Below are 11789 nucleotides of genomic sequence, written 5' to 3'. Positions count from 1 at the left end.
CCAGCRGGGCACTGAGCTGGGTTTCCTTCTCCTCCACCCAGCTGCACATCTTCAGGTAGCTGGTAGGAACTTCATATCAATGAAGTTACTCGCAATTTTGGTGGAGATCGACTGACAGTTGTGGAAGTAATTTGGGGCGGGAGGATGACAGAAAAACAGCAGGCTACTTCCCCGGGAAACCAAGACAAAAATGCCAGTGTAGAAGGGCTGGTGGAAATCTTGTTTCCAACACCTAAAAATTCCTTGATTCTGGAGAACATCCCCCCCCTTTCCATACTCTCTAATTTGCTACAAGTTCTAACATGAACAGCTTCTGCTGGCAATAGCTGACTGTGCCAAAATATGATAGTTGCTGTTCCTACGTTGTCCTCTCCTCCCCAGATTACCACATTTCAGCTACTGACATTTCCCAGAAAAAAAATTAAAGTGGCTTCGAGTTTGCTAAGCATTCTGCTCATTTCTGCTCTGCGAGGACCTCTGTGCGAGAGCCAGATCTTTGCTATTTACAAGCCCATCTGCTTCTGCTGCTTTCCTTCACCTGAAGTTAAAACGCTCTGTTCAGGATATTGCTCGCAGTTGTGTTGGGAACTGCAAAGAGCAGATGAGGATTTCAGGTGGTAACTGAGCAGCACAAAGAGAATACAAATCTATTCTCGTCTAAATAGTCCTAAAAATAATTTAAAAAAAAGAACAAGATGACAGAGGAAAATCCAAAAAGCCAATGATAGTTTCAGCAGCACAATCATTCCAAGGAGTGTTTTCCTCATGTTTTTATGAGCATTTGAACATTTAGAATCAATCAAACTAGAAGGGAAGAAACACAAGAGCTCCAAAGATTGTTTCCCTGAAATTACACTACTACCTCTGGTCTCTGGATTTTAAAGTCTCTAGAAGCAGAGCTACAAGAGTCTACCTTGCCCAAACCCGTACTGCTCTTGTGAGCCGTCTAGTTCATAATTCTCCATGCTGTTTAACTCAGGGCCTCATGTTTCCCAGGGTGAAGAGGGCCTCAGGAGTCAAAAAGGGATCGGAAACCTCTGTCTGTCCATACCGTCTTTGGTGGGGTGCCCAGACACTGCCCTCAAGACCAGGACTGCTGTCCTTACAGCCTGAGCCTGCAAGCATGGCTGCAGGAGGGACCAGAGGAGGCTCTCCAGAGTCTTACGCACTTGAACACCCTCAGCAGCCTCGTKCACACCGTGTGACATGTCTGGGCAGGCTGTTGCAGACATCCACAGGCTCTGTGCGAGGCAGCTGCATGGACGGGAGACAGGCAGGTTGAGGAGCACGCTGTGCTCACAGACACTTATGTAGATAGAGTGAATGCGTACGAGACCCACGCTCCCTTTCTGCCACAGCTTCCGTGCATGGCTCAGCTGGCACCTGACAGGGATCAGCAGAGGATGGATGGCTGGGGCAGTCACTCTTTGCTCCCAGCTGCGTGCTTCCTGTCCACACAGCTTCCAGCGCTGGTGCACAGCTTGGAACAGAAACCAGAAACCACTTCTGCTCTGCCCCTCTGAGAGTTAGTGAAAGTTAGACCAGCCCAAAGAGAGGAACTAAACTGCCCCTGACCACATCACATCAGAAAACAGAAGTGACCAAAGTATCTTTGCTCCCACCCTGTGCTGGGTTCCACACCACAAGTTGCTAATTTGGACCGAGAATTGGCTAAAGGAAGGGAGCAGCAACGGCATTTGTAACAGTCTCTCCATCGTGCCGTTAGCTTTGAAAGGGTCAGCCTGCCCACAGAGACGTTTGCCATTCTGTGAGGCAAGGCAGATGGGGCATTTTACAGACCATACGTACATTGAAAGTTCACACTCTGCGTAGGGGCGAAGACTGCGAAGGAGCAGTAAGTAGCGGAAGGTGGGGAGGATGTGAGATGTGAGCAAGGAGGAGCCCAGCACAGGTTCCAACTGTCCCTCTGTCACCTGGCTCCCTCCTGTGCTACTGGATCACTGTTTATCTCCTGCACCGGTTCAGGACCAGAAATCTGCCCGGTTTAAAGAGGAACATGCTGTCCCAGTTGGCAGCTTCCTGGCTTTGTCCTACCAGCTCAGTGCAGCTTGCACAGATCATGTCCCAAGTCTTGAGGCTACTGAGAAAGGAGGCTGCGAGTTCCCCGGAAGGGGAGTTTGCCAGGGCAGCCACTCTGCTGTGATCTGCAACCTGTGGAGAACACTTCCTTCTCTCTGCAACACCAATATCCCCTCTTCGAAAGATGAGTGGGCTTGGACTACTATTTGAGGACTTTGTGGCAATTGGGCCCAGTGCAGAGGAAGATCTGAAGACCTCGGACCTGCTCAAAGGTCCTGAGTCAAACATTGGCTCAGCTCCTGATGGCTTATTCCAGTGGAAAAGGGCACCTGCCTCTCTGAGAACTGCAAGTGCTTCATTCCAAATTTCCATGTCTCAGGTGGGCACTGAAGCAAACAGCTTGCTTTTCAAAGACACTCTCACAAGTGCTAGCAAGGCACTGGGCTGTTCCGAAAGCCTAATCCTGAGTGTGTGGAGGGAGAAAGAGTGAAATCACACTTTGCACAAAGCTCCTGTCTCGTTCACTCCTGGGGAATCTTCTCTTTCAGCCTAACAGTTCTTCTGAACAGTTGTGTTCAACACTCAGGCGGGAAACAGTGCCTTTAGCAATGCTGCAGCTCCCAGGGCCTGGATCAGGTCCTTGCAGCACACATGCTCTTCATTAATGCTAATCCAGGAGCAGAAATGTTCCGAGGGCAAAACCTCCAAGAGGATTAAGTACAGAGATACTGCCTCATCAAGCCCTGATGCAGGGAGGGATCCAACCTGAACTTCCTCCAAAACACGCAGTCAGATCTGGTTGCTCTGGTTTGGACCAGAGATGGAAAGCAAGATGGAAAGCGGTTCAGCAAGATGTTGAAAGAGAAGAGCAGAAAGAAGGGAAAACAGTCCACTCCCTCTCGCTCCAAAAACGCAGTGTTTCACTCCTGGGCCTGTAAGCCTGCACAATAAACTTGTCTCCCTTGCTTCACTCCGGGTTATATTGTTTGCTTTGGCGGCAAATTGTTTCCATATTCTGTATAAATAACCCGGGTGCCAGCGAGGGGGAGGGGGAGAGCACAGGGGCGGCAGGGAAGGGGTGGGAGGAAATCAGATGTCTTTGTTACTTCTGAAAAAGAAGGTGGAAGATGCCGAGAAGCAGTTTGGAGCTGGAGCCTTGGCAGACTGTGCAGAGAGTTGCCATCGAGCTGTGTTCAGACCTGGAGGAAGAAGAGTAAACAAGGGAGAGATTATATATAATTATAGGCAATCATGTTGCTGGGGATAAACAGGAATCAAAAGCACGGAGGCACTGAAGTCTGGCACGTCCCCAAGCACAGAACAGAAGCCAGGCAGCGAGAGGCAATGCGGCTGGGAAGCGCTTCCCTTTGGGCCTGTTTTCAGTTAGCTCAGGGGCTGGGTTTTTTCCTCRCTTTTTGGCTTGAGGCATTCCCCCATAAAGGCAAGAGTCTGTCCAATGGGAAACAGAAGCCAAACTGAAGTCAGCAGAATCCGTGTCTGTGACATTAACAGATTACTCCGTGAGAAACGTCAGAAACGTTTGGAAAAGACACAGCTCGCTTAGGTCAGCAAAAAAAGCAACAACGGGAATTGCTTAACAAAAATGGCTTTAGGAACGCTCCCAAAGTGGTGCCCGCGTGTCCTGCAGGCAGACTCTGCTAGCAGGCAAAGGGACAACGCAGAAGCGGGAGGCAAAGGGCGATCTACAGGTGAGGTGGCGCGTGAGTCCTGGTCACACCTCCCATGGATCCAGGGCTGATGACAAAAGGCTGCCGGGATGCCGAACAGGCCCCGTGGCCCCCTCACCTGCCCCAGGCGTGAGCCGCGCTGCGACTACCCGGCTACTGCACTTGGCTTCGCTCCTTGATCTGCTGCAGATCAGAGGCGGAAAAAGCCCCTAACAGGCAGCCCGTGCCAAGGGACGTCCCTGYGCTCCCTCCCGCCTGCCTCCGCGTCTGCGGAGGGAACGAGCAGGAACCCAAGCGTGACGTGACGGGAGCCTCCCGCCGCCAGCTGCCCACCTTCRCCGCGGAGCAGCGGGGACGAGCCACGGGGCGCCCGGCTCGCGCCGCCTCGCTGCCAGAACCGCGCTGGCCCAGCACACCAGCAGCGGCTCTTTGTTTTTGCAAATCCTGCGAGAGGAGGGGAAAAAGGGATCCGCRCGGCTCGGAAACGGCGCCGGGCTCAGTCAAGCGAGCAGGCCAGGCCACGGGGGCCCCGGCGCTGCGAGAGCCGCAGCCCAGCCGGGGAAGCCGAGCCGCTTCCRCGCAGCGCTCCTCGAGTGCTTAACGGCGTCCTGCAAAGCGGCGAGGAGGGGGGAGCGTGAAAAAGCAAAGCCAAGTAAAACAAGGAAGATGGCCCACAAAGGTTGGGCGGGTTTTTTGAAGCAGGACCTTGGGGGATTTAAAGAAGAAATGAAGCCTTATTCATCCTTCTTTGCCTTTCCTTGAAGGCTCCGCAGCCCACTGGGAAGCTAATGGGAATCTGACATCACGGCGAACAAAGGCCGGGAAGCCCAGCCGGCGACAGAAGGGCGATTGTGCGGCAAGGCAGCGTAAAAAGCTCTCTCCCGGGCACTCTTTTAAATCCAAACACCTTATGGCCTGTTGAATTCTTAAGCCACTTTCACAATCTTTCAGCTGTTCTTCATCGAGAACTCAAGCAGACATTTCAAAGTAAAAAAAAAAAAAATCAAAGAGAGAGGAAAAAATAAGAAATAACCAAACCTGTTCAGAATCTGCTTAGCGGCACAAGCAGCGGGGCATGTGCAACGGCGCTTCTGCTTTCTCTCTTCCAGTGAAGGTGCTCTGAACATCCTTTCTCCTATGGAAATAAAATTGATCTTAAAAGGGAAATGACATTTCTCTATGGGAACAGTGCCATAGTTTGGTGAATGATATTACCTGGACATCTATACAGTATTTTATGTATTTCTTGTGAATTCACCATTATAGACATTTTTCCTCACCATTTCTCACAGTGACAAGCCCTTCCCCAGTGGTCCCTGCACATATGTGTGCTTCTATACATGTGTGTAAGTGCAAGCCCTCTCTTTCAGCCATGTAGATACGGTTCTGGCATCACAGATGAGGTTGGTTTAAGCGTAAAATGGGAGCCACGTTCATCTCAAAGTTGCTGGGAACATGTCAGAAAGAGAGGGCAGAGGGAACGGAATTGGRAGGAGACAATAACAGGTTAAAAAAGACAGTTTGGGTCCAAGTCTGCTTATCTGCTATAAATTTACATTGACTCCGTGAGGTCATATGCAAACAATCTACTCCCATGCAAAGTTACAGCAGCTACTTCCAAATATCCCAGACCTTTAGTGTACAGAACCAAGAATAAAAACAAGGTAACAGAACTGCATGAGAAATAAGCTGAGCGTGTCCTTTAAACATGTGCCCATATGCCACATTGGACAGAAACAGTGTGGGAAGTTTAGCAATATGGTGAGGGAATACGAGTGAGTCGAAATGACAGATTTGGACAGATTATATCTGCTCTACTTTCTCTTTCATTTATATGTGACCAAGAGAGGAGAAGGATGCAGAGCCCTTGTTCTGACGTTCTGTCAAAAATGAAATGAGGTTACCGGTCTCCTGCAAGCGCARATGAACATCAATCACAAATCCCTCATAAAGGCAGGTTCCGAAAACACAGTTACTCAGTGTTATTAGAAAGCAGGAATTAGAAGTTTATCAAGATGGAAAGAACAGATCCTCAAGGGAGAATGGATTTCATAAGCAATCAGCAAATCCTTCTCCAGGCTCCTCAGTATGACTTGCAAGGCAGCAAGAAAAATCAGAAGAGCTACTACCTAAAGAGAAGCATACAGAGAGTGTTCCCAGCAGGCGTCTTAGAAAAAGCCCTTGGGGGGGTGAAGTGTCAGTCCTTTTTTGCCCCCTCCTGTTTTCCTGAAGCAAAGGAATATAAAACAAAACAGAGTGTGATGTTTGCATTACTGCTTATTTTTGCCTTGCAAATCATTTTCGTATGTGCTGGAGAAAAGGTTTCCATTGGCTTGTCACAAAATCCCCACAGCTGGGTAGGTTAGCGGGTTAGTCTCTGCTTGGGATCGGCTCAAGGCAGGAGTATCGGGGACCGACACATCAGCACAGAGGTGCATCCCCTCTGGGGACCCAGGGCCGGAGCTGCAGCTGCTGAAGGTCAGCAGAGGCAAAACACAACTGCATTTCTGTTCCGGTAATCCCATTTTGGATACTGGAGCTCGGCCACGGGGAATGAAAACATGACTGAAGCATTTCTGTATTCGCGTCCTGCCTGGCTGCCTAAGCAACGCTTTGGAGCACTGGCCTGCAAGTTCCACTGCTGGCAAACCAGCAGCTCACGGGAAACGGAGTAAGGAGCTTTTTCTCCTAGCTCCTTGCTGGTGGGGCTGGAAATCATCCTATTCCAAGCCCTAGAGTCCAGTATCATTTCCTAAAATGTCCGAGTGTGTAACCAGCTGCAAAGAGGCATTTTAGTTCTGAGAGAGCAGGAATGTCTCACAGGCTTGGGTTAAGACCATTGGCAAGACAGAGACTAATGGAAAGAGCTGTGTCCATCACCAGCTACAACGTTCATCACCAGGGGACTCTCCTCTCCCCAAGCTGCCATCTCAGGGGTTAAAAATCTCRGGGAGGCAGGTGTACAAAAATGCCATGGAGAAAACGTGCTGCCCCTTGGTTGTTGCTCTGACATTGCTGTCATCCTTTACACATCCATTTCTGAAATAAGCATTTCCATGGCTTAGGGAATAACACATGTCACTGAGAACGATGGGAGCAGCCCTCCAGGCCCGCGCTGCTGGGCACAGGCACCTTCCAGTACGCAGCCTGCCGCGAACGTGGCGGGGGAACAGGCCGTYTTGTTCAGCGAAAAAAATCCGTTTCAGGCTTCTGAGGGGCCATAATGAGCTGCGGCAACATACAACTCAAGGCATAAACCTCTTCATATTTAATAATACATGCTATAGATTTTTTCCCATGGAAAACTTCAATGAAAACCCCTTTTTGTTTAAATCTTTTGTTGCAAATATTGATTATTCATTGAAAATCTAAACCCCAAAGATTTGACCAAATGATTTTGCAAAAAGCTCAAATTTCTGCAACAAAGCAGACATTTCAAAAAAGCAACAACCATTTTGCTGTATACTGTTTGTTAGCAGAAAAGCGACTCTGACGGTAAGTTTTTAATTAGCCCGTACAAATGTGTATGCAAATGTACATAACTGCATTTCGAATGAAAACGACTTAACTCCTAGAAGAAAAATGCATCTACAATAAAAGCCATAGAAAAACAGCAAGCAAACGTATTCTGATCCTGCCACGTCAGTGTTCCCAAACTAACCAGGAAAAAACCTTACGCAACACACTTCAAGAGCTGTAACAGCCAAGCCGCGTCTGCTGGAGAAATACCCTTCCCTGAGTTTATTATTAAATTGTTTTCTCGAAGATCAGATACGCCAGCTAATCTGATTCAAACATGTGTAACTGATGCAATAGGAAGGTATCACAGTTTAAATCACATATTTGTACATTGCATTCTTTAAAATATCAGATCAGGAAAACTCCCGAATGCTGCCTGTACCGCACGTCTGATCGGCTTTGATTCGCCAAACTGGAGGGGTGGGGAGGGGAAGGTGAGGAGCCATCAGAACGAGAGCGTTCAGACAACGCAAGACAGAAGCAAGGCAAAGAGAACGAGGAAGATTAATTAACTATCTGATCCCAGCAAGAAAACAAGTCCCTAAAGTTAACACCGTCGGTATCAGCAAGGAGCCTAATCAATAGATGCTAGYGATGGCGTGGCGGGGAACGCAGCGCTGCGGCGTAGGAGCCCGGAGCAGGGTTACAGCGGACAGGGTGAAAGTCCYCAGATTACAATAAAGCAGCTTGAAGGTGACAGATTTCATTGTTGAAGGTGATAAAATTCCACGTGGCGCGCTGCAAAACAAGGGCTGGAGCTCAGCCCGCGGAAACGGCGGCGGCAGCCCAGACAACGCAGCGGGAGGCTTCTCCTCCTCGCCTTTCCGCGGACATCGGCCCAGAAACGTCCAACTGCCCGAGGTCCCCGACGGGTTGCTCAGGTTGCCTCTTGTCTGACACACGGCAGGAGAAGCTGCGACTCGTGAACCAAACGCCCGGTGGGATTCTCCACTTTGTGTCCCTGTTTCCACCTGGGGAGTGGAACTACAACTGCACCAGATCAGCAGAGCGGCACTTCACATGGGTGGGCACCACGGCTGTGATACAAAGCAGGGAGAAGTTAGGGCTGTTGTCTATAGAGGCAGCTTGCAAATAGTCCCCTAGCAGACAGGATCCTGCGGGATGCGTGTCAGCATGAACAAATTGGCCATGGCATCTTCTCCTTTTTGTGCTGCATTTAACTAGGCTGCCACAATTCATGAAGGAGACTTCTGTTGAGGGTTGCACCAGCATGGGCCCACCACGAACAACATGGAAGCTACAGGCTTTGTTATTCAAAATAAACCCTGACGTCCTTCCACAGGCAAAACACCCATGGAGCAGGAGTCTGACCTTCACTCCCTTTAACTCATGCTACATACCTTTAACTCCGCTACATACTCTTYGTGGAAGGGCTGAGTAGGACAGGTATCATGCTTTCTGGTCTGACACAGGATCTGTTTGGTCCAGGTGCTGCCCGCAGTAAGGCTGCTTGAAATGCAGGAAAGATGCAGCAACAGAGACGTGAAACCAACAGGAAAATCAAAGCCTGAGACTAAACCAGCAATTAGACCAGCCCCAGAATATATTTAAGTCAGATCAATCCATAAAAGAATTTCAGTCACGGTGTGCTTGTGCCCACATTCCCTCCCTCCCTCCCTCCCTCCCTCCCTTCCTCTCGCACAACCCAGGGCTGAGATCCAGCATTACTGTCTGCTTAGGCAGAGTATGCAAGAAGTGTAGCGACAACACGTCTCCTAAGATGCTTTATCAGTTTTGCAAAGTCCCAGTTCATTCCCCTTTTGTGGATCTATTTCCATATTGATGTATTTATTTGACTCTCTCCTGCCCCATGAGATTAAGCCATTTTATTTACAAAGACATTGGGGTTGAAGCTCCTAACAATTAAGTCAGCCAAGATAAAACTTTGCATGTGCTTTCACACTGATGGGCGAACAGACAAATTGGCCTTGTCAGCGATTCAGGAACAGGACAGGGGGAGGACTTGTTAAACCCCATCTATATAAACCAGTCCATAGCTGCTGCGACTCGGAAAAAAGGATTTGGGGTGGTGGGAGACCCAAATACACAGAAGGAAAAGATAATGAGCCAGCTGAAGGAGCGATGGAAAAACCTGCAGAAGAAACTTTACCGACGTGGCTTACCCTAAAGAGCAGGTTCTTCGGTGTAGTTTGTGTTTCACGGGAATCAGCAGGCTCTTAGGAGTTGCTCCTGCTCCATCTCACCCATCAAAGTCACCTATTAAAGAAAGAGCAAAGCCGCTCCTCACAGAGGGGTACACTTGGAGGAAAAGGAGGCTGGGAGGAGAAAAGACATGAAAGTCAGGGAAAGGCCATAGAAGAGAGAAAACGGGCAGCCCTGCCACTGACTTCATGCTCCCGGAAAGGTGCTGGAGCCTCTTCTCAAGAGCTTTTTCTCTCGGTGGATCCCGGTGCAACACCTCTCATCCCTCTTCTCTCCATCAGCATCTGTTCAGGCTGCACTCCTCAGCGCTCTCCTCTCCACACCCTCTCCCTCCTCCTTCACTCTCAGCGGTATCTCTAAGGAGGCAACAGCAAGGTGACATTCGTATGCCGATGCCGTTGCGGTGTGCCAGGCTGCRCTGGAGCGCAGAAAGCCTGCTGCTGGGAAAGTCCCCCAGGCGCGCGGGGACCCGCGCTGCACACGCAGCCACCGGACAGCCCCGCGCATGCTGCGTTTGGCTGACGGGCTTACGAGGGAACGGTGTGCTCAACTCTGCTCAAAGGGTGCACGGTTTGGGGCAGACCGTGCAAGGTTATCCTTCCAACTCCTCCACCTGGACCCTGAGCACCGGCAGCCCCTGCAATTCCTGCCCTGGCCCCCTTTAGCCACCACACCTAGACCCTGGCACTCACCCCCCGTCAGCAGTGTTGTTTCACACTGAAAGCAGCGTTAACCAAAGTGTCTGTAGCGTTTAGCAGCAGACAGCTACAGGAGTCCTCATCTGTAGCACATGCTCCTGTAGTTTCTCCACCTTCCGCCCCTTGAAGGATGTCCATCATAGCATTTTAGACTCCCTGAAGCACAACAGCTGCCAAGGCACCTGCGTATCTCAAGATCCTTTGCTCTAGATGCTGCCCAGCGTAAACCTGGAACAGTACCATGTGTTCCCGACAGCAATCTCACCCTGTGCCAACATTCTTCTTACCATCTCCGGCATTTTGGAATTATATTTAGAGAGCTGTATGGGAATTTAATTTTGAAGTTTTCTACTGAGCGCTGTCATATAAATATTCTACACCACCTGCCTGTGGGTCTACTGGTGCATAGCAAGGCTGTGCCATTACCTTTAATTAAATGGGCACGGGCAGCCCAAGGAAGGAACACTAAATAGTAGTGTAACCATCTTAAAAGTCGGCTCTTGTCTCCCTATTAATTCTCACCCTGATCTTTTGCATAGCACTATCGCCAGGCTAATTAATGACAGGTGCAAGCTCAACCATTAATTGTGACAATGAATCATTTTTTTTGTCTGTGCCCAGCCATTTTTAGCCTATAGGAATGCAGCTACTCCCGTTACTTTCATAATTATTATAAATATAGAGCCAGCAACATGCACTACATTTTGTAGGCATTAAAAAAGACATGGTATTTGGCCTGAAGCATTAACAATCTGCTGCATATTCAGGGGAGTGATGAATGCATTTCACCGACAGTCTGAAAATGTGTTTCCTGAATCATTTTAATACAGGCAACTGTATGAAGATGCTTGGTATGGCACAGCCTTTAGGAGCCCAGGAGCTGCAGCTCTCCTGGTCAACATACTTCATAGGTCTTGGCCACTTGTGGCTTGTTGGGACTTCCAAGGCGCACTGCCATCTCCAACTCACGCACTGCCTAGCCTTTCTGCTTGCCACTGGAAAATTAGACAAGACAGGATGACTCTAGAGTGCAGATGGTTGGGAGGAAAAAGCTCTGTAACCTCTGCACCTCTGGGCTCACGTTCAGCTTGAGCGAGATCAACTGAAAGTCAGGATGTCTGGATGCGGCGAAGGGGTGCTGTGAGCATTCGATGGCAAGGCACATGCCGGGGGCTCCCGGTACAGCTGGAGCTGTCAGGCAGACACTCCTGCGGGTGACCTCAGTGAAGAGGCTGTGGGCTCCGGGGGTCACAGGACAGACAGTCGCTCTTCAAGACATGGGTCCTGCCTTGCCAGGGCGGGCAGAGGCGCAGTCGAGCCTCAGTGTGGGGAAGCTGATGCTGCCCTAGTCTTTGTTGAAGGGATTTAGCACCCTGGTGCTGGGCCAGCCAACACCTTCTGGCACAGGCACCGAACGATGTAGGGACAGAAACGTGTCTGCTGCAGAAGGAGCAAGAAAACCTGCTGACTGTGCCATTCCGAGAGATTAGATTATAAATGTATTAAATGACTAACGTGCATTATGCGTCCTTCCCCAGCCAACCACCTGCATACACAATGCGTGGGTACGATGCAGGGTTGACAGGTGCAGGCAAATGGCTCAGGACTAATTTTCAGTGTCAGACTGGCAGAATGCACTCCAGAGGCTTTTGATGCTGGG

At 49.8% G+C, this 11789-nt stretch overlaps 1 long non-coding RNA gene across 1 annotated transcript in view; it reads right to left on the bottom strand.

Moving 5' to 3' along the window:
• Nucleotides 1-6828: 6828 nt before the first annotated feature.
• LOC112967287 overlaps nucleotides 6829-11789 on the bottom strand; it is a 97088-nt gene continuing 92127 nt past the window's right edge. Inside the window, exons 14-16 of the long non-coding RNA XR_003253914.1 lie at nucleotides 9392-9544; nucleotides 8609-8714; nucleotides 6829-8284 (exon numbers count right to left, since the gene is read on the bottom strand). This is a non-coding gene — a long non-coding RNA (uncharacterized LOC112967287). The remainder of the gene's footprint in view (nucleotides 8285-8608; nucleotides 8715-9391; nucleotides 9545-11789) is intronic.

Source organism: Apteryx rowi, unplaced genomic scaffold (assembly GCF_003343035.1).
Source record: "Apteryx rowi isolate R43461 unplaced genomic scaffold, aptRow1 scaffold_27, whole genome shotgun sequence".
NCBI classification, from domain to species: Eukaryota; Metazoa; Chordata; class Aves; order Apterygiformes; family Apterygidae; genus Apteryx; species Apteryx rowi.
This window is presented reverse-complemented; position numbering and strand designations above follow the sequence as displayed.